The sequence below is a fragment of the Sceloporus occidentalis genome, unplaced genomic scaffold (genome assembly GCF_023333645.1).
Source record: "Sceloporus occidentalis isolate IW3139 unplaced genomic scaffold, rSceOcc1.0.p SCAF_9, whole genome shotgun sequence".
Classification (NCBI taxonomy): Eukaryota; Metazoa; Chordata; class Lepidosauria; order Squamata; family Phrynosomatidae; genus Sceloporus; species Sceloporus occidentalis.
Window position 1 is genome coordinate 42311077 of NW_028316989.1, and position 24196 is coordinate 42335272.

Genomic DNA, 24196 nt, shown 5'->3' on the forward strand with positions numbered 1-24196 from the left:
TGCTTTATCAGTCAAACAGCAGATGATCAATTAAACAAGCATTGTTTAAATGAATTGACATCCCTGCTGGACAAAGATGAGAACTGAACAGAAAATGCGGATAGCAAAGATTTACAAAATGAAAGGAAAAGCTTGTTTTAAAAGATGCTTTCTCTCTCTTTAAAAAGCTGGATTTTTTTCCCCCCGGCAACCATTGAAAAACTAGTAAAAGTGCACTGGCATCAGTACATATATGTGAAACAGTAAAGAATATATATTCTGAACCTGAATTCGAACGGACACAAAGCTATTAAAGATGAGGTTTGTTATCTGCAGCCGTATCAGAATACACATTTAAGCACCTCTCAAATAAAAAAATTTTAGAACGCCAAAATAAACCATGACTACTAACCTAGAAGAAATAAAAATAGGCCAGCTATTTTAATGAATATTCCTTTTTCGCCTACAAAGGTGATTTTCTTGTCACCGTATGCAAAACAGGCCCTATTAATGAGATGCAAGAGAAGCAAATGCCTCCTAGTTCACTGGGCACTTCCACATGGCATGCTAATCCAGATGTGTGTTTTGTTGCACAAACATCTGGTCTTTGAACAGCACCTATATGATGCCATATGCCCTGATTATATCATAATTGTGTGCTCCAGGTCCAGGCAATAAATCTGAGGATGAGCAGTTTCACAATGAACACAAAATTCTCTTCAAAAAAGCGTGACAAAGCAAAATCCAAGGGGGAAAAGATATAAGAGCTGTTTGTCCAAGTCAATGGAGATCTTTCGCTTTCAACAAATGTGTGCCTGCCTCCCATTTTTGCCAGATTAAGGCTAGGTTTGGAAAAGAGATTCTGTGCTTTTGATATTGCAAAATTATCCATTTCACACCTCCCAAGACTTAAGAGACAAAATGCACCTTAATTTGGATATCTGAACAGTGTTTCTCAGAGAAATAAAGTGCATACAGAACCAGGCATACCTTTTCCAAATGTGAACAGTTAAAATGAATACAGTTTTTAAAATCCTGACTGCAGAAACATGCCTTATTCAATTGGAGGAAATGCCCAGCAATATTTGAACATTAAAGAAAATGTGCAAATAAATGCTTACGTTAAAAGAAATGCAAAGTCTCACATCCGGATAGAAACAAGGGCTACGTTGGGTACAGAACAGGGAAATATACAAAACTGTGTTTGAATTTGGATTTTTACATCCCAGTGCCAATATGCTTCTATCAGTATGTCAAATAACATGCCTTCAATGATCTACTGAGTTTTCATCTCTCAGCTAATGAATAAATAACAGTACAGATTTTATACATATGCATATGGCATTCATTAGGATTACACCAAATCATGTTCTGGGAAGGATGTAGATGTGCCATCTTAGGCATCACAATGTCTTCTGTCCGGTCTGGCTGCAGGGTTTGGAGAGGAGTCCTTGGGCAAGATGCCTTTGGGAAGAAATCCCTCCATTTCCCTTAAACAGTCCATTTGTTTTCTTTCTACATGTTTTCCACTATCACCAGCACTAGAAGTCACAAGAAAAACTCAAGTGAGTAACCAGGTAATGAATTACAGACTGCAACCACACTGTGGAAATATTGTGGTTTGACACTGCTTTAACTGTCCTGACTCAGTGCTATGTAGAAACTCCATAGCATTGAACCAGGGCAGTTAAAGCAGTGTCACACCGGAATATTTCTGCAGTGTAGACGCAGCCATAGAATATACTCTTAGAGCTCCAAGGGACCACAAGGACCAGGTACTCCAACCCCCTTCTATCCATGAATACACAACTAAAGCACTCCTTCCAATCTCTGTTTAAAGACCTCCAAAGGAGGAGAGTCCATCACCTGCTGAGCCTGTAATGATAACTGATGTCTCTGCCACTCCTATGTCTTGCTGATGCTTTCCCTCTGAGAAAGACAGAATGAACAGGTGGACATGCGCTGTGCGCCTTGGGAGGTATCCAGTGATACCAGCTCCCTTTCTGTCTATCTCTAAAAGAGTGAGCATTTGGATGGGAGGCATCTAACACAGACAGCACTGCTGCCCCACATCATGGATGGAGCTATGTACAGTGACCTTTGGCATCTGCTGGGACTTGCTTCCAGGATACGCACACACCCCGTGGATACCAAAATCTGTGGATGCTCCAGTCTCATTAAATACAATGGCATAGTAAAATGGTGTCCCTTCTATAAAATGGCAAAATCGAGGCTTTTTGGAATGTATGTATTTTAAAAATATTTTCCAGCTGTGGATGCTTGAATCCATGGATTAAAAATCTGTGGATACAGAAGGCTGATTGTATTTGTATCACAGTGAAAGACTGAAGTCAAATAATCAGCTGATCTATGACATCCCATTGGCCTCATTCTCTCTTTAAGACTAGCATGTCTGTATTACAGAAAGTGCCAAAACAACTGGCAGATTCTCTGCTCTGCGCAGCTTTTATTGGCACAGGAGCTCTCAGTGGGGGCTAGACCTGGCAACCAGGGCCTGTTCTGCCCTTAGACTGAAAGGGCCATCTCTGGAAATAGGTCCTGGGAAGATCAATGGTGACAAAGTATTGGAGGACAGAGGTATAGTGTGCCATATGACCTTCTCTGTGTCTCCCGCTGAGCCAGAATGCTATCACCATGGGCAGAAAAAAGACACTGTCCCATAACCATTGGCACAGGAAGATTCAACTGGTTGACTAGATGGATTGGAACAAGGTAGTGCAACATTTCTGTAACTCAGGTTACAAAAAGCTAGTTGCTGCATGCCTTCCAGTCCTTTCCAAGTTATGGCAACCCTATCATGGGGTTTTCATAGCAAGCTTTGTTTGGAGGGGGGTTGCCATTGCCTTCCTCTGATGCTCAGAGAATGCGATTTGCCCAGGATCACCCAGTGAATCCCCCTGCAGAACAGGGATTCAAACCCCAGTCTGCTAGATTCCTAGTTCAGGACTCAAACCACTATAAAATACATGTGAAGAAATGCCCTAAACTGATTGGATAATACACATTTTTGGTCTCTTCATTGTAACATCTTAGGGCATCAGCATGTCTCATAATTCAGTCTTAGAGAATGATGCCATTGTGTTCTGTGCCTCAGGCAGCTTAATGTCCTGGACTAGCGCTGCTGACAACCTTTGGCTATAAAATTCATCATCACCTAATGTTTCCTCAGGCACACTCTTTTTATACCTTTTCCCACATCTCCCAGCTCTCCAGTTTTCTGATTATTTATTTTCTGTTTAGCAGCCCGATGTTCACTTTGTAGTTCTTAGATTTCCCCATATATCTCCTCCTTCCACAGTCCCAACATACATGCACTTTCACAAAGATATTGGGCTGTGAATATTCTGTAGCCATCAGCTTTGCTCCCCCATGAACTGGAGCACTCATGGAGGCCAGCCCAACCAGGTTTTGCTACTAAAACAGGAATACAGTGCAATACAGATAGGAATGAAGATGATAATACACCTTTGCAGGCACTATGGATGATCTAAAAAGCCACAAATCTAGTTCTGTGCAAACATAGGGGGCTCTGAGCTTGCTTTTATTGAACAGCTAGTCTCCATGCTTCATAGAACTCTGCTTGTTAAAAATGACGGTAGGGATCCTTGAACGGGAAAGGCGGGATATAAACATTTTATTTATTTATTTATTTATTTATTTATTTATTTGATAGCATGGGAAACTACTCAATAGCAACAAAATTCACCACATCCTACACCTTTTTGAATGCCCTAAGTGTAACTGCATTGATCCCAACCATTATCTTGGGCTGTAAACACACACTGTCCCACATGACAGTTTCTCTGATTAGGGCGTTTATATATAATCCATACACAGTTTAACACTTGGCTTTTAAGTGATTCACCGATCACAGAAATTGCATACACATTGCAAACCCCAGTGTAGATATATTTCTGAGGACACACTGAATTTTTTTTTCCTTGATGCACCACCATTTACAATTTAACATTTGAAAAATGCCAACACTTTTAGAAGGGATAGCCATTTTTAACATTTTGAAATTCTATTCCTCATCACCATTTTAAAATACAAAATATTCCGTATGGCAGTAATTGTCACCTCAGTGACTATTGTCGGAAGAAAACATGGCTGTTCCACCCTGAAAATCAAACTGTCAACCAGCTCTGAACCCAAAAAGAAAGGAAAGCAACTTTTAAGCACTTGCTCCACCAAATTTTACCCAAGGAGCTGCCAGCCAACTTGTATGGAGAGACTCCAGAAAGGAAGGTCTTTCCTAGTCTTCAAAACCTTTGTTTCTCATCAGTGTCAGCAACTGATAAGGCAGAAATTGATCTGTAGTTATACTATTGGGCATGTCATTTGTCCTGTTGAACAGTTAAAACCTGCAACCTTAACATCATATAAATATGGCACTCCATGCATGCTATATATTCCAGAATGTAATCATTATTGATGTTCCTTTGTGAGTGTCAATAACTCCACCAGAAACTTTGGAATGGTCCAAAGTAGGTTTTTAAAAGAAAAACTCCCCGTTTTCAAGGCTAATATTGACATACAGAAGGAAGGACAGCTATCAAGTCTTGATATGCATCTGAATTTTCAGATACTCAACAAAAATTGGGAGTGGCGGCCTTCACCGTCTTGGTAATAAATCAGTCTGGAGTGCACACATATTCTGTGTATGTGTGTGTCTATACATTTATGTATGCATGTGTACACATATATATGTGGAGAGGTTCATACCTATATATATATATTGCATTTCAAACCCCAGTTCCCAACTGACTGCACAAATGGCTTTTTCAAATGTTAAGCAATCCCAGAAGAAGGATCAGATTACACACAAAGGCGCACATCCCACGTAGGCTCTAAAATAAGAATCGTATTTTGCAAAAGTACAGAACAACCAGGCAGAGCAGTCTGTGTTCCTTATGGCCAAATGTTGGGAGTGCTCAGCAAGCTGGGGAGATATTTGCTGTACACTTTTCCCCTGAGCAATGAATAAAATAGTCTGTATAGCATTAATTGCCACTCTAAGTAACTTATTCCTACATCTTTTCTATTTCATAGGCGCATATTGCTACCACAATTCCTACAGAAATCCACTAGAACGGGATAACTTGATTTTAACATTAATAAGCTTCTTTGTGACAAAGATTTCTCACTATGACCAGTCAATAAAATTGGTTGTGTTTCTTCTTGTTAATTTTATTTATCGATTGTTGTTGTTGTGTGCCTTCAAACTGTTTCCAATTTATGGCGATCCTATCACACAATTTTCTCGGTAAGATTTGTTCCAAGGATGTTTGCCGCTGCCTTTTCCCCAAACAGGGAGTCAAGATGCCTTACGCATTTAAAAGATCATAATTAAAAAGTCAACATTAAAACTGAATAAAACTTGAAAATAGAGTTCTAAAGCTTCCTTGGCCGTATTGCTTATGTTATCATTTAGAAAATTACTTTGGAGTCTCCAAGTGGATTCCATTCTTTTCGCCACTAGTTTCAAAGCTATCAGATTATGATTGGATGTAATATTAGTTAAAATATCCATAGACTGTATTAACAGTAATAATCATTTTATTGCTATAAATAAATCCTTGGAAAAGAATCATGGACCTCTGGGAAAAAAGCATATACTCTAGTTTGGTCATACTTATGTCTCCAAACATCCAACATGGAAAATTCCTCCAATAGACTAAAAAAAGATTTTGGAAGTTTACCTTGATTTTTCCTAATGTTTTTTTTCCTTTAAATTTGAGGCTTTATCCAAATCACGCATGATCATTACTTCTGCAGAATGGAGATGCTGAGAGATGTACTCCAAAAGAATTAACTATTCCAAGCCTTGTATTTCATTTACTTATAGCAGTCCTCCAAGATCTCTGGAAGAGCCACTTTCCCATTATGAGAAAGAGATGGGAAAGGAAAAGATCCATTCATTCATTCTGGGACTGAACCAGTCACATTCTGCTTCATCAGCCTGAGATCGAAGACATTTTGCTTTCTGAAGTGAAGGACAAGATGGTACCTACCTCCATTTCGATATAGTGAAGCTGACTATGCTGCCATTAGGATCTTATTCCAGTTAGTCAGTACCCTTTTCCATACCCAAAGGCAGCAGGTAAAGATAGCAGAGGCAGCTGTGTTTCCTAGCCCCATGTTTTCTCTCCTTGCCTCTCAGGAACTGTTTAATTTCTGCTTCATTATAAGGCCAGCCCTGTCTCAAGCTGATCTTGAAAGTTCTCTGTATGGGGTTAGTTCAAAGAAAGACTGGTACTTTGCACAACAATCCATGGGATGGGGATGATGAAAGAAAAGGGAGAATTAGAAAGAGTAAAAAGGAGAAAGTGGACTAGGGCTGCATCTGCCCTGCAGAAATAATCCAGTTTGGCACCACTTTAACTGCCATGGCTCAATCCAGTTTAGGACCACTTTAACTACTTTAACTGCCATGGCTCAATGCTATGGAATTCTGGGACCTGTAGTTTGTTGTAGCACCAGAGCTCTACGAAAGGAAAGGCTAAATGTCTCGCAAAACTGCTACTCCAAGAATTCCATTGCACTGAGCCATGGCAATGAAAGTGGTGTCAAACTGGGTTATTTCTGCAGTGCGGATGCAACATTTGTCCTGGTATGGGCACTTGACATACCCACTATTGGTTTAGGTGCTGTCCATTCCAGCACCCAACCCAGATTGATCCTGAGATGGAGCAAAGTCCTCAACCGGGTGGAAAATGCACCCAACCGTATTCTACATGAAAAGCATGAACACTGCCCCTGAGTTACAGAGCCTCTTTGCCAGACACTTGAGTGAATCCAGCAGCATAAGTAACCATAATTAATAGCCAGAATTTGCACAGGGCTGGGAATCATGCAGGCCTCCAGATGTCGGACTGCACCAACCAGCACTCCTTACTGCCACCTGTCCTGGGTAAGGCTGCTGAGGCTTGCAGTCAAACAAGATCTGAATTATTGTTGAATTTATTTTATTCTTTATCTGAGCTACTTTGGGTCACACTCAGGAAGAAAAGTGGCATACAAATGAAAGGATATAAATTAAATAAACTGAATGCATAAGGTTTTCAAGTGTGAACAGAGTTGGAAAACACCAGATTATACTCCACTGTTGCTCATGATTCAGATTAGAACATGAAAAAAGTTACTTTTTTGGCCTACAACTCCAGAAACCCACAGACCTAGGGCAATTCCCTCTAATCTTACTCATCCACTTTACCATCTATCTATCTATCTATCTATCTATCTATCTATCTATCTATCTATCTATCTATCAGAACTGGCTAGCCAATGCAACTGGGTTCATGTATTCCATAATGAAGTTATGGAATATATGAACCCAGTTGTCCTAAAGGCAACTTTTGACTAAAGGCCCCCATTAGCACAGCCTCCATGCTGACTAGAGATGATAGTAGTTGTAGTGCAATATCCCTGAAGCACTGCAGGTCAGAGATGAGCATTGGGCAGCTTTTAATGAACCAGAGTGCTTCAGTCCACAGGAAAGAAGCTGCAATAGTGACTATTCTCTCAGTCTTTTCCATAACTTGCTTTGGTTGATGAGGGCAAGCATCGAAAATGCAATTTTCCACTCCCCATCATTAGCTACCCAAAGTGTTGCATCCCTGAGAAACCTTTATTGCTTCTTTCTAATATAGTTATAAGCATACTTCAACATTTCCCAGATGCAAAGCAGGATATGTGTGGCCAGGAAACATGAGAGTGTGGTCACAATGGCAAAAGGTCTCAGTAAGGAAGAACTAGGAGATGTTGCAGCAGTTGGATTTTGCCTGAGCTTACTGGGAAGGGCAAGACTCCATCTCTCATGGCCTCTCTCCCACCGCTGAATTACTTGAGAGTAAACTGCTTTTGCTCTTTGAACTCAATTTGCAACAAAGGGGGTAAATCAAGGGGGGAAAGGGAAAGTGGGAGGAAGAGAGAGAAACTGGGAGATTTTAAAAGCAACTTAAAATGTGGATGCCAGATGACTAATTTGGACTGTCTCTGCCACACTGGGACAGGTATGTATAAACTATCTCTCAAAGTAAGGATTAAGGGGGAAATAGTGAGCCAAACCACAAACAGTAAATACCTTAAGAATAATGATAGAACAATATAAGCATAGCAGCTACCTTTAATTTTTTTAGAGCAGTCAGTTGTAACTACTCAGGTAGTGCAAGGTTCGAGTGCAATATCATGTTACAAATGAGAGGAACCACAGGTCAGTCCCTATTCTGCCATGATGTCCTTGGGTCTCTATGGAACAGACATCATTTTTTAGCCTGGCCTCCCTCACTGGGCTTTTATAAGGATAACGGAGCTGCAGAACAAGGAGAGAACCACATATCTTTCAAGCAAAGGCAGGACGGGTGTATCAATTTATTGAATACAAATACACCTTTTGCAGGGGCTACTAGGGAGATTTCAAAACAAACGCTTTCTAAGGTATTAGTGGATGGGGGATTCAGGGAGTTGTCATCCCAAAAAAGGAACTTTTCCAAGCTCTGCTGCCAGAGTAGCTCTTCCTCAGCCTTTCAGCTACCCTCCTCCAACCTTCCAGTCTCCATTCCCACCTCCTTTTGAGCTTTCTGGCGTGGGAAAACCGTTTGGGGGCTTTTCACAAATCCAGTAGCCCCTTGAACCAAAACCAATTAGAATGGTCCAAGGTCCTGTGATTGAAGGCCAAGTCTTCTTTTCAAAAGGCCAGTAAGGAGCCCTGGATGCAAATGCATGGAGCTCCCTTGAAGTGGTACTTCAGCTAGGCCTAAGGTGAAAGGAACATTTCATCTATAGGAACAGCAGCTCCGGTTTCTAAGAGAACAACTGACCAAGACTTTGTCAGATCTCTCCCTCTCTCTCTCTCTTTCTCGCTCATTCCCCTTAGCTTTCAAAACCCACAGCTAACTGAAGCAGAGCAAAGCAAACCAATCAAATATAGCCACTGTCTACATTCAGTGTGTCCCTTGTTGGAGAGAAATGAAATCATTGGGTCAAAGATAGAAAAGCACCCGAGTTTGTCAAGAGATGGTGGGTTTTACCGTTTTGTTCAGACATTAAGCCTTGCAGAAATAAAAGAGCATGGAAATATAATTTAATTTGGTAACAACGAGGGCAGAGAGGAGCAGTGGTGCTCAAAAGCAGGGCCACCAAGACGTTTAATGTTTTAAACGTATATTGTATGTTTCTTCCAGTGCTTCCTGAATGGGCGTAGGTCACCATACATGCCTGCATCTCCTTGCATTTTTCCACAACGATCCTATACACCAACTTTTTACCTTTGGGACCCCACTTTACACCTACATGCAGACATCACCTCCATCAACATAGCATATGAATAAAAGGATTTTGCTTGTTTAGTGCGCATATCTTCGTTCACACATCCATATGTATTCATATTTTAACATTTTATAAGGAAATAACACTGCTCAAATAAGAATACTTTTATTTAAGTAAATCCAACATTTAACTTCATGCATGTGTAAATTTTACACATAAAAAGTTTGGGAGGAGGAGGAAGGATTAGGGCTTCCAAGTTTTGTACCTCCCTTGAGCAACTCATGCGCCATCCTGGGAGTCCCACCCCACCATTTGAGAACCATTGCTATACACAATGCATAGCGCTGTAGTAGTAGAGTCATGGCTTACAGAACTGAAGCACCAGGGGACTGTTCAAACTACAGAATTTTAATGCTATTATTCCACTTTAACTGCCTTGGTTCCATCCAATGGAACCTAAGGATTGGTAATGTAAGACGTTCTCAGCAAGAGAGCTCCAGTGTCTCACCAAACTACAAACTCCAAGAATCTATAGGATGGAACTATGACAGTTAAAATGGAATAAGAGTACTATAATTGTGTGTTGTATATGGACCCCAAGATTTTTGATTGCTGAGTACACTATTATCTGTTATCCCTTCCTCCATAGGCTTCTCTGTTTTCTATAAATGTAGCTGTGATTCTCATTGTAGTGGAGGAAGGCAAGGGACGAATTTGTCCCAGAACACTGTATTGTTGCATGAAATACCCCTGTTGTGATACACAATATTTCAGGATGGCTTGATCATCCAAGTATAAGTATCACTTGATCTTAATGAACTGGGCACTATGCTACATACTGAGAGTTCATTGTGTGTGTGTGTGTGTGTGTGTGTGCGTGCGTGTGCGCGCGTACATGTACAATGCAAAGGAAACATGCATCAAAATAGCTACTTGTATTTTTGAATTCTCCTTGACAGTGGTGCTATAGAGAGGGTTCGCATGCAATTTTCAATAGCTGTGCTTGTCTGTTTTGCAGAATATAAAAAGGGAAAAGAGGAGTGGAGGAAAGGAATTTAGTAACTCCTTTACAGCTAACTAATTTATATTTCAGCATGAACTTTCATGACTACCAATCCACTTCCTCAGAAGGAATGACCAAGGATAACAAAGCTATAGATTTTTATGCATAATTAAACAGTTGTGGAAGTAGGATACAATATAACAGGATACAGAAACTTGCAATGTCTTTTAACTCAACTCTAGTTCATAGTGACCCACTCATAAGGCTTTCCTGGCAAGATTTATTGGGGTTAGCCATTGTCTTCTTCTTAGTCTGAGATTGCGTGACTTGGCTATGGTTGCCTAGTGGGTTTACGTGGCTGAGCAGTAATTCGGATCTGATCTCCTAGAGCCCAACTCCAACACAACGGACCTTTGGACCATTACGTAAGTAGAGGTATCTGTTTGCCTATGGTCTTGTGACCAGCCCAAGTAACCTTAAGTAAAAAATAATAAGTGTCAATGGTTGTGGAACTAAGAGCACAGTCTCCTTAATCTTCCTCCAATATGCTATAAGTGCTACACCAATAACACATCATAGGTAAGTGATTGCATGAAAATATTCTCAGACCAAGTCCCCCCACTGCCACAGATTTACAAAGTTGTCTTTATGAAAGACTCTGGCCCTATATAGACAGGCCAAAATAAAGCGGCTTTGGGTCACTTTGGAGGTACAAATGCTGCATACAACCTAAGAGTCCGGAAGCTGCACCAAAGCCACAATCTAATCCTAAGGACTATAGCACAGCTTTGGTGCAGCTTCTGGACTCTTAGTACGCATGCATCATTTAAACAGCATACTTCAAAGTGACCCAAAGCAGCTTTATTTTGGCCTGTCTGTATGGAGCCTCTGTTTCTCTATTTTTCAGAAGAGGTTTTAGCACAGCCTCCTTCCGGCACGTTGGGACCCTGCGCCTTGTTGTGAAGAGGCATTAATCGTTTTCCTTAACCACTCAGTAAGTTCTCCTCTGGCCTGTGATGGCTCTCATCTCTCCAAAGATCCCATCCACAGCCTGAAAAATATCCATCAACGTTGGACAAGCAGGGGCCAAGTGCTGATACCAAGTGGCTGATACAGCCACTCGTACTGTATCAACACTGGCATCTAAGTCAGAGCAAATCTCAATGAAATGGTGGCCAAATTCTTTGCAGTAGGCTATTGGGTGGCTTATGTTCTTCTTTGAGCCAGATTGTAACAGATCCCTCACCATGCTGGAATCCAACCCAGCAAGTACCATACAAATTTATATTGGCAGTTTGAACATCTGGCAGTCAAATTAATTTAATTAATGCTCGCATAGGTACCGGATCTCGCCACAGACATCTTTTGGACACACTGAAAGACACACAGGAAGCCTGCATTGGATCAATAGAAATCTCTACTGGGAGTTAGAAGAAAAAAGTATCATTGACACATTCTTTTTTATCTTTTCAATTAACACCCCAAGACCAAAACAAGTGTCAACTAAATTTGCAGCCTCATGAATTAAAATTTGTTCCAGCACAGCCAATTATTAGGAATCATGGTCAGTGCGACAGAGCCACATTTTAGGGGTGTACATTTTCACCATCCTTGAATGAAAAGCTGTCCAGTCAGCTCCCTATCTTTGAACCAATAATGTACCATTGAATGACATGCTGCCTATTTAGAAAAAACAGCCACTATAGAACACTAGTGGCAGTGCTTCCACATTTCAAATGCTTTTCTTTAAAATGGAGGCACCTCGTTTAGCCGTGAGCCATCAAATGACAAGTGAATAGTGTATTTGGGAAATGGCCTTCAATGCTGTTTAGTGGCAGTGCACTTGATCTGTATAAAATAAGTCCCCAGTTTAACTGCAGGTAGGCTTGGGAAAGACATGTCTGAAACCCTAAAATTTGTTTCCATCTAGCATAAGCTAAGGTTCGGTAACTTGTGGTCCTGCAGATATTGTTACACTGCAACTCCCATTATCCCTTACCATGAACTATGATGATGAAAGTTGCAAGCTAACAACACTGGAAAACTACACATTCTCTCCATGTGGCACAGACAGCACTGAACTAGATGGATCAATGGTTGGACATACAGTTGGCCCTTCTTATACACTGATTTTTTAATACACAAATTTAAGCATCCACGGTTTGAAAATGTTTTTAAAAAGTATAAATTTCAAATATCAAACCTTGATTTTCCATTTCTTATAAGGGACACCATTTTGCTATGTCATTATATTTAATGGGACTTGAGCATCCACGGATGTTGTTATCCACAGGGGATCTTGGAACCCATTCCCAGCGCATAACAAGGGTCCACTGTAGTACAAAACTGTTTCTTATATTACTAAGCACTTTTGATGATGTGTAAGAGTTAAAACTGCCCTGGCAGATACAACTAGGAAATAATTTTAAAAAGCATGATGTTCAACACTTACACTCAGAGCACTGATGCCAGTCCAGCTAAGTACACAATTTTATTTCAATAAGGCTGCAGTTTTATTCATGCTTACATGGGAATGTTGTTAGGATAAGGTGCCTACCTATATGTTTCCTTACAGAAGAGAACTTCCCATTTTTAGTTTCATTTTATTTTGCATTCAGGTGTTGTTGTTGTTTTAATCTCAAATTCTTTCCATCCTTGATGGAAACAAATTTTTGGTCCATTCTTTTAAAATGGACCAAAATTAATTTCTCCTTCATTTCTGCAGGCCAAATTCCACAGATATTTTCAGCAAGTGACGAACAATTCTATACCATCCTCAACCAATCTTGCCAAGCAAACCCTTAGGGTTCTCTGTCACAAGACTGATTCAAAGGAGGTTTGCTATCACTTGTCTCCAAGGCAGAGAGAGCATGACATGCCCAAAGTCACCCAGTGGATTTGCTTGGCTGAACGGTGATTCGAACCCTGGTCTCCTGCTGGAGTCCTAGTCCAGTACTCAAGCCACTACACCATGCTGACTCTTGAAGTGGATTTTATCTCTACCTAAATTATGTTAAACTCGTCTACATTTTCAGCAGTGTTTATGCATTAATCATATGTAGATTTTACACAACCATCTTATTCAGCACTGGATTTTATCTTTTATGGCAAATTCAAATAGCTACCGCATGTCATGATGCTACTCTCTAACACAGTGGTGTTACAGCCACCCAGAAATGATGCTGTGTTAAAGGACAACGGGGCCACAAATGGACAGAAATTGTGCTACAACAAAACAGACAGGAAAACAGAAGCCAGACAGCATCCGAACCATAGTTCCTCAGCAAAATAAGCATTTTCTTCAACGTTCTGTGCTAACTTCAACATGATTTCATAAAAACAAAGACTATTAGGGCATCTCTAATGGGATGTTAGAAAATATCACCTTATTGTTTTCCAAAGCACTTGGTCATAACTAACTCTTTCCTGGACAGTATGGTATGAACACCACAATCTCAATATCCAGTGGCTGCAGTACCGCACTAGACAATAGCACAGGCCTTGTGCCGGCAATGTTGTGAAAGAGAAATTGATCACTTCCACGTCTTTCAATTCCTGTCTAGTTTTCAAGAGTTAACCCTATTCCAGGTGGTCTGGGGAAAAAGGGACATTAGATGCTTAATGACATTTTCCATCCCGCACAGACACACACCCCACTAGCCTCAGCATTAGGAATCAAACTATTCAGTCTTATCTTCCCAAGACTATGCGCTACAGTTGAGCTCCCTTTCCAGAAAATCCCCACCTTTTAATTCTGGCGCTGCATGTGGGAGCCCAGCAAATCACAGAATTACTGCTGTAACTTTGGATTAGTAATGCCTTTCAAATGATAGTCTAATTCCAGGCCTTCCTGCTTTTCAGCGTTCAAACTCGCATAGCCTTTTCCCTAGGAGACCTTCCATGGAGGTCACACAGTCTCTACCTTTTCCTGCCTTGTATTGTTCCTCCCAGTTTCTTTATTGATTTCTCATTAGGATAGATAGACCAATTTCTGTTGGGCTGACCAAGATTTAACAGGGATTATATTTCCTTACACACTACAGGTTATTCAAAATGTTTTAATTTTAGATCTTTTTTTTGGATTTTGGAATATTTGCATTTACATAATGATATATCTTGGAGACAGGGTCCAAGTCTAAACATGAAATTTATTTGTGTTTCTTATACAGCTTACAAACATAACCCTTAAGATGGCAGGGAACCGTCTAACTAAAAGATTGTATGTACAGCGCTGTGTAAATTTACAGCGCTTTATAAATAAAGGTTAATAATAATAATAAGATAATTTTATAGATAATATTTGTAATATTTTGGGGCATGAAACAAGGTTTGTGTACATTGAACGATCAGAAAGCAAAGATGTCACTATCTTAGCCACTGATCTGGAAAATTTTGGAGTATTTCAGAATTCAAGATTTATTATTAGTATTAATATTAGTATTAGTATTAGTATCCTTCTCTTTTCCCAAAACTGGGATCCCGAGCAGCTCAGAATATTAAAAGAACAATACAACTAAAAGCATACAAAAGGGATATGTTAAAATAGCATTAAATTATTATAACATAAACATATTTTAAGGTCTTTAAATATTTATATAGTGGACTTATATCCTGCCCTTCTCCCTAAATGAGATCCAAAGCTGAATAGGGATATTCAACCTGTGCTTGAATAAATTGACTGATGCCAGCTACAAACCTATAGCTCAGTTTCTCTACCCCAGAAGTCAAAATAGTTAAGCATATTGGCAAAAGCAATTCTGTGCTTACATTCTTGAGGGTAAACATTACTAGGTTCAATAGTACTTATTTTCAAGTGTGCATGCATAGAATTGCAGCCATTCATAGCAGTCGACTCAGTGAAATCAATTCATATCCTAGTATACTGGTCTCAGAAAGTTGTAAACCATTCTCTGCAAGCACTTTCCTACTAGCAAAATTTATTCTGTAGCTTAAGCCAATGAGGACAAAGCAAGAAGCTCAAAGAGCACATCTTTCTCTTATCCCTCCCTTTTCTCTCTTGTACATTACTCTTCTCTCTCTCTTGAATCTCAGATTTTAAACTTATTGGTAGATATATTCTATAGAACAAGGTCTTAAAATATTTCATACTATTGCTCTTGCTCAGCCAAATCACTTCCAGGCCAAACTCTAGTTCCACCATGAAAGAAATATAAATACAAACTAAATACAAATTGATAGTTTTGAATATGTGGCGGTGCTACAGCAACTAGTAAGGTCTCAGTTTGGTCTGAAGCGCCTTTGTGTGACACCCTTGCGAAGGTGACAAGGTCCACCTCATAAAGGACATGTCCAATGTCATGCTCATATACACTGAAGAACAACTATTTGAGACCCAACAAGTAGTTTCTAAGAGAACCAGTATGGTATAATGGTTGTAGCGGTGGACTAGGACTCTGAGAGAGCAAGGTTTGAATCCTCATTCAACCATGGAAACCCACTGAGTAACTTTGGATAAGATACACTCTCTCAGCCTCTGAGGATAGCAATGACAAACCCGCTCTGTCCAAATCTTGAGAAGTAAACCCCATGATAGGATGGTCAACTTGAAATTACTCCAAGGCACACAACAACAAGAAGTAGTTCCCAACAACTGCCAAGAGCCCTCTCCTTGTTTATTTGTAATGTCTTCCATGAAGGATTTGTCCTCACGTGCCTATATGCCGCTTGGTTACTTGACACTCATTGGCTATCAGCTGGATATCAAACCCCCCAGCTTCAAAAAAACACACCATGATTCAGGCGACAAACAAATTCCATCTGTTGTGTTATGGCTCAGTCACACATGCCAGTCATTTCTGAATCTTTCCATCATCAAGTGACTAACATACTTGGAAAAAACTGCAACCAGATCAATACTGCCAGAGAAAAGTAATGGAGGGGACAACTCCCAGCTCTTGTCGAACCGAGAATCATCAAAGGATGAGCACAAAACTGAACATTATTAACCATTTTTAAAAGAATGTGAGAAGATCCTTATATATTCCCCTAATCCAACTTCAAAACTCCCTTCCATGAGCAGAAGTCGAGCACAACTGCACTTCCTAGGAATATTTGATGCATAACAAAAGAGTAACATAATAGTTATGAAGAAGAAACCAGTCACCCCAATGCAACCCAAGCAACCGAGTTCATTTCAGGGGAAGACTTGGGGGCTGCATTTCTATATTAAACTGTTTTAAGGGGGGGGGGGGTCAATTTATTTACTGAGAGTATGTATTATTCCAATATATTCTAGTCATGTAAGCCACCTTAATTGCTGCAGCAGAAAGGCGAGATATAAGAATAAAGTTTATTTATTATTATTATTATTATTATTATTATTATTATTATTTGTAGACTTATCTGGGGGTATGTATCTTTGAGTGCACTTCTGAGTAGACACGCATAGCACTGCAGCGTTAGCCTGTACATTTACTAGAGAATGATACCTTTATGGGGCCAACCAAAATGCCCAATAAAGGTATCACTATTTGGATGTTATTGGATTTGCTATATGGCCAACACAGCTACCCCTAGATATTTACTAGAGAGTAAACCACAATGAATACAAGGGGACTTACTTCCAATAAACATGCAAACGACTCTGGTGCCAAGTGCATAGTTACTTAACTCCTTCCTGTTGAGTTCAATGGAACACACAGCCATCAGAAGCAAACCCCACTGAGTTTGGTCAGATTTACTAACGACTAATTCAGGCTACGTTAAAGTTAAGCACTTTTAACAAAGCTGGAACAGAGCTCTATTCCACCACTACCACCCCCATATTACTTTGGCTCTGTACTGACAGACCAAGAACAAGAAGATTGCCAGCATTACTAAAACCCACTCAGCTTTCCTATAAATGGTGCCGTTTCTTTTTGTAAATCTTACTTTTTTTTGTCCCCGATCGAATACTTTCCATTCTTCCTCAGCAGCACGACTAAAATCTCAATAATGATGGAAAGGTGGGGAGGGGGAGAGAAATGCTTGAGAAGATAGAAAGCCTACGATCACAGAAAGGCACAAAATATTATAGACTATGAATTGGATATAACTACCCGTATGGACACTATTTCAGCACTAAGACTACCTAGTGCAACATTGCATGACCCCGTGGATATGTTTGCATCAGATGCTTACAAATGTAATGAAACCCCATTTATTCAGGTTAACAAATATTAACAGGAAATATAGAGTTAATACCTCTCCATCTCTGGAGGTCTTTAAATAGAGGTTGGGTAGGCATCTTTGGAGAGCCAGCATCGCATACTGGTTTGAGTGTTGGACTATGACTCTGGAGACTCAGGTTCAATTCCTGGCTCAGCCATGAAACCCACTGAGTGACCTTGGGCAAGTCACATCCTCTCAGCCTCAGGGGAAGGCAATGGGAAACCTCCTCTGAACAAATCTTGCCAAGAAAACTCATGATAGGTTCTCCATAAGCCGGAAACGACGGCACACAACAACAAGGCATCTGTTAAGTGTGCTGTAACTGTGTATTCCTGCATGGATTAGATGACTTTTGGAGTCACTTCCAACTATAAGATCCTATGATCCTGGGTGGGTGACTAAGAAGCTCATTTCCCCCATCTATAAAACTGGGAAGCCTCGATTTGTTGGAAGGTTGTTGCATGCTAAAGTGACTACATCCATGTACAACAGCAGCTGGCCTTGATATTTTCTGGACCACATCTCCCTCTTTAAAAGAAAAAGAATGAATGAATGAATAAAAAGAAAGAAAGAAAGAAAGAAAGAAAGAAAGAAAGAAAGAAAGAAAGAACTAGCCCACCTCTCAGTCAAATGCAACAAGAAAGACTTGATTCTCTAGAACCTTCTAAAGACTGTGACGTTGAAGGCTTTCATGGCTGGCATTCATAGATTTTTGCAGATTTTTCAGGCTATGTGGCCATGTTCTAGAAGAGTTTATTCCTGACATTTCACCAGCATCTGTGGCTGACATCTTCAGAGAATCGTCAGAGAAGATGCCAAAGCCACAGAAGTTGGTGAAACGTCAGGAATAAACTCTTCTAGAACATGGCCAAATAGCCTGAAAAACCCACAAAACAACTTCTAAAGACTGTTGATACTTCAGAGGGATGACAGTCAACGTCTGGATTCCTGTGTCCAGTTCTGGGCACCACAATTCAAAAAGGATGTTGAGAAACCGGAGCGTGTCCAGAGAAGGGCAACCAAAATGGTCAAGGCTCTGAAAACCATGCCCAATGAGGAGAGGTTTATGTAGCTGAGTATGTTTAGCCTGGAGAAGAGAAGGTTAAGAGGTGATATGATCACCTTGTTTAAATATTTGAAGGGGTGTCATATTGAGGAGGGAGCAAGCTTGTTTTCTGCTGCTCCAGAGAAGAGGATCCTGAGCAATGGATGGAAGCTCCAGGAAAAGAGATTCCACCTCAACATTAGGAGGAACTTCCTAACAGTAAGGGCTGTTCAACAGTGGAACACACTCTTTCTTTGGAGGGTGATGGAGTCTCTTTCTTTGGAGGTCTTTAAACAGAGGCTGGATGGTCTTATCTCAGGAAGGGACGTAGCCAGGATTTTAGGAAGTGGGGGGGTCCAGACTAAGTGCCACCATTATATTGGGGCTTGGGTACGGCGGTGCAGCAGCACGCACCATTCATTTTTCTAACAGAAGGGGGGTCCGGACCCCGAGACCCCCCCCCCTTGGCTATGTCCCTGTTTCAGGAGTGCTTTGATTGTGAGTTCCTGCATGGCAGAAAGGGGTTGGACTGGATGGCCCTTGGGGTCTCTTCCAACTCTATGATTCTATGAGCTTCCAACTGGGAAGTCCATCAGAGCACCTGAAACACACGGCAGTGGTCTTTTTGTGAATTGTTTTCCACGGTTTACGCAGCAGAGGAAACAGAAAGGAAAAAAAAAACTATGAGAAGGAGGGTTGCTTCCAACCAAATCAGGCAAAAAGCACTTATTTGCCTCAAATTGGCGGCTAAAATGTGCCAGAAGAGAGAGAGAGAAAGAGATGACTAGGCCAGGCAGCAGTGCTTTTGCGTTACCATGGGAACGGGATGCAGATTTCCCCCCAATTGCTTTTTTATTTGCTAGACATTGTAATACATATTATGTTTCAACTCTGGGGTGGGTTTTCCCCCCCTTCTTTTGCAGCGAAGTAAAGAATCCTTTTATGAATGTTAACCGTTCAAGCAACTTGAGGATGGTGATGGTGGTGATGGTGGTGGTGGCAGGAGAAGGAGACAGAGGAGGGTCCCAGCAGTTTAAAACAGGTAGTTTGTATGCAGGCAGAGTCGCTCAATGTTAAGGTCTGGCCCTAAGAACCAGCCAGGCCTCTTTCTATTCAGAGATTCCCCTTCATTTCTGCTCCACTTCACTCTGCGCAGAGACCCCCGGCTCCAGACAAAAGCAGCTGCCAAGGCCCATGAAAAGTGATCAAATTATCAAGAACTTGACCTCACAGAGGGAGCAGCCCTCTCTTTTTGCTTTCTCTGGGAGGGAGAGAAGAAGCTTGCAAGAAACCCAGACCCAGAAAGAGGCTGAGAACATTGGAGCAAGGGACATTGTGCACAAAGTTGTGCGCAAAGGCTCTTCCGTGGCTTCATTTTGCACAGATGCACACACACCTCTTCCTTTCTTAACATTGGGAATGCAACTCCATCCTCCAAGGCATAGAAGGGAAGTTCAAGCCATTGTTAAGAGAGTGTATTTTGTATTATGTTATTTATATCATGTTGTGCACACACAGTTCCTTTGTGCCCACACAATCCTTCCCCTGGGTTTTTGCAGCTCTCACCAGGCTTGCTGCACACATGCACACATACACAAAACCACAAGGCAGAAGAAGACTTAAGCTTAACAAGATGAGATGAACCAAGAAGCAATTCATAGACTATGTGAAGGGGCCTTGTAGTACCTTTGACACTAGCAGAAAGAAAGAAAGAAAGAAAGAAAGAAAGAAGTTGGTAGCATGGTGGCATCAATGTCTTTCTTTCAGTTAGTCTCAAAGGTGCTACAAGATCCCTTAGCAAGACTATGTTGGCAGAATACATACAACAGTGGCATACCTGGTGCTACAAGATCCCTTTAAGCAAATGAGCAGAATACATGAAACAGTAGTATACCTGGTGCTACAAGATCCCTTAGCAAGACTAAGCAAGTGAGCATAATACATAAAACAGTGGCATACCTGGATTGGGGATCTGCTGTCAGGATTTTCTTGAATGCCAGTCGGATCAGGTTGGTCCATAGCTTGATCTTCTCCAAAATAGCCGTTTTTGGTTCTCCAGTCGCCCGGACATTTTTCCTCTCCTCTTTTCCCCCCTCCTTCTTTCTCCTCTTCTCCATCTCCTAGTTGTCTGTGGAAGTCATTTCTACTTTCGGTTATCTAGCTTTATGATGGCTTGATAACACTCATACAGCTAGATAACCAAAGACAGAAACAGCCCTCCCTCTTCCAAGGCTTGAGGTCTTTCTCTCTTTCTTTCTCTTTTGGGTTCTCTCTCTCCAAAAGCTGGACCTGGAGAGGAGGAGGCAAATGCAGGCGGCTGGCTCTTCCATCTGCCATCAAGAAATCAAGGAAGAAAGGAGGAAAGAAAGAAAGAATAAAGTGAAATATTGGTTCCAAGGCTAAAGGGGGAGAAGAAAGAGCTGTAAAGGCAAGGAGGTCATGCAAAGCCAAATAACTGGAGCAGGTGGGACTGTCTGGGGAAAGGAATTGGTTTTGGGGAAAGTGGTTGCCCTCCTCCATCCCCCAAAAGGATCTTGCATTCAAGTCACACTCAGAGATGCTCGACTTGGAGCAAGCCTTCTGTGTCTACTAACTTCTATACTCCTTTTCTAATGTTAATCAACCTCTTTGGGAAGTGACGACAGCAGAGCTTCCTCCAATCAGAGGCCTCACATTCAAATCTCCACTCCTTCCCGCCTCTTTTATTCCTCCTCTTCCCCCCCTCCACATTCCACCTCTCTTTATCTCCTTTTTCATGGCTTTCTCCCTTTCTTTCTCTCCTCCCCTTTAATACCTTTTTGAAATCATCCACACACTTCCCTGCTTTCCTTTCTGCGTTCTTCCTCCCCATCCCTGCATTTTCTAGATTTCATCCCTTTTTAAAAGTCAAACGAACCACAAGATGCTTAAAATCAGCCCAAGAAGCTCAACAGGAGCCCCATTTCAAAAAATGCATAAAATCAACACAAGAAACATACAAGATGCTTAAAATTCGCACAAGAACATCATAAGATGTGCATCTTTCTCAAGGTGTTTCAAATCAGCCCAAGAAACTCACAGAACGCATCACTGTCAAGATGCCTAAAGCCAGCACCAGAAACACACAAGACACCTCATCCTCAAGTTTAAAATCAACACAAGAAACACACAGGACATATCATTCTAAAGATGCTAAAAATTCAACACAAGAAACACACAAGATGCATAAATTGACAAGAAGCTTAAAAGAAACACACAGGATATAACCATTCTCAACATGTTTAAAATCAGCACAAGAAACGCTCAAGACCCATCACTGTCAAGGTGCTAAAAATGAACACAACCAACACACAAGGCACATCTTTGTCGGGATGCTGAAACCAACACAACAAACACACAAGGCCCCCATTCTCAAGATGCTTAAAGCCAACCCAAGAAACGTCTCCATCACCATCCAGAGGGTTTGCAATACTTGACTGAACAGTTGGCCAATAGATCTTTGCACAGACAACTGTGCCAAGTAGGTGCATCCTACCATTTGCAAGTCTAGTTGGACAAAGGAAGACAAGGGACCCATATTTGGGGCTGAAGGAGAGGCCTCCAAGTCAAGGTCTTGCAAACTCTTGCTTGAGCCTCTCCATCTGTCTCTTTTCCTACTAGAGCCTTACTAAGCCTTATTGCTTTGTCTAGTAAGTCTTGTCTTCTGAGGCTGTGGCCAAAGTAGGACAGTCCCAGCTCAGTCATCTTGGCACCTTCAGGCTTGGTTTCCTCTGGGACCCATTCAGTTTATCCCATATTGCTGCCTGCCCAAAAAAGTCGTTTCCAATTTATGGCGACCCTATTATTCTGGGGTTTTCTTGGCAAGATGTTTTCAGAGGAGGGTTTGCCATGGCCTTCCTCTGAGGCTGAGAGAATGTGACTTGATCAAGGTTACCCAATGGGTTTCTATGGACCAGACAGGATCCAAACCCTGGTCTCCAGAGCCATAGTCCAAGGCTCAAACACCACAAGGGCTCCTATATTCCATATTACATTGAATACATTCTTTCTTTCATGCACTGGGATGACCAGCTTTTCCACTTCTTCATAGTTAAGGCCCTATTAATCCTATGTCATTTCTATTTTATTTTTGGAAGCATGGAAGTGACTGAAATTTCTTCCTTCAGGTGCTTCTTTTGTTTAAAAAATGACTATATTGCGTTCATAAATGACATGATTTTTTGCTTCCTCCAAAAATCAGAGGGTTTTTTTTGGTACCAGCTTCTGTCTTTATAAAAGGATAAAGCTTTCCAACCCTCCAAAAGGGGATATCTTTTAAGACTAAGGGACACTTGCCAATCCTATAAGGGACAAGCTTTCTGGCCCTTAAATTATATATATATATATATATATATATATATATCCTTATAATGACTCTGGCAACCCTGTTTCTACTCATTCAGCCTTGGACAATTGCTGCCTTTTCTACCAAAATGATCCTCTCCTTTTGAGATCAATAATAATAATAATAATAATAATAATAATAATAATAATAATATAAATCAGATCCAAATAGCAAGGATTTAGAGCCCAGAACACACACAAAAATATGTCCTTCGTCTAACATCTGAAGCCCAGGTTTAGTTTTCCGAAGTTCAACTCTAAGCAGAAGAATCCAGTGCCATTGAACTCAATAGGATTTACTTCCGAGGAGACACACAGAAAAAGAGCCTGCGCTCCTTTTTTTTTTTTTTTAGCCCTATCATTGCTTAGCATTGTTTAGCCCTACCTATCTACCTATCTATCTATCTATCTATCTATCTATCTGTTTTCCCGAATTACAATGAGGTTGAAACACTGGGACTTGACATGTAATATATAGGAATCGGGGCCAACCTAGAAAGGCTTTTTAGTTTTATTTATTTTAGTGAATATAAATCAAATGTTGCTCCAGATCTCTCCGGAGTTACAATCTCTCTCTCTCTCTCTCTCTCTCTATATATATATATATATATATATATATATCTGTGTAAGGATTGCAGATACAAATCCACGGATGTGCAAGCCTGTGTGCAGCTGATAATAATATAATAATGTAATTATCCTAATAATATAAAATATTTTGCCAAAACAGAACATCTTTCCTTTATTCTGTTTTTGGGGGGTAGTTTAAATATATTTCTATATATTAAATATAAACTATATATTAAATACGTAGTGTATATATATATATATATATATAGTTACGAAATTCGACTGATTTCACCCCTTTCTCCCTCCTCTCTCACCCACATAGATTTTTATCTGCTGTACAATATCAAATGCAATATCAAATTATCAAATGAACACTATCAAATGCAAAACAGGCCCAGCTGGAATTAGTAAGGGAGGAAAAGATGGGAATCCCATTTTAAAAAAGAGCTGCTTGTTTCTTCTACGTCTTTCTTTTTCTCCTCTGCATTGATCACCCACAGAAAGAGAGATCCCTCCTTTTTAACACACTTCACGACCCACATCACAAAACGCAGAGCAAACCACCTTTCCCAACAAGGCGACTGTCTTGGGAAAATTGACCACCATCATCCTCTACATCCCTCCTTCATCCATTTCCAAACCTTTCCAGATAGAATCAGCTAAGGAAAGATGGGATCCAGATAGGATCGAGTAATGAAAGATAGGATCAGGTAAGGGACGATAGGATCAAGGTAAGATCAGGTAAGGAGAGATGGGCTTCAAATAGGGTCAAGTAA

At 40.7% G+C, this 24196-nt stretch overlaps 1 long non-coding RNA gene across 1 annotated transcript in view; it reads right to left on the minus strand.

Moving 5' to 3' along the window:
* Positions 1 to 24196, minus strand: part of LOC149307406 (uncharacterized) — an 89880-nt gene that overhangs the window by 46160 nt on the left and 19524 nt on the right. Inside the window, exon 2 of the long non-coding RNA XR_016282381.1 lies at positions 20448 to 20818. This is a non-coding gene — a long non-coding RNA (uncharacterized LOC149307406). The remainder of the gene's footprint in view (positions 1 to 20447; positions 20819 to 24196) is intronic.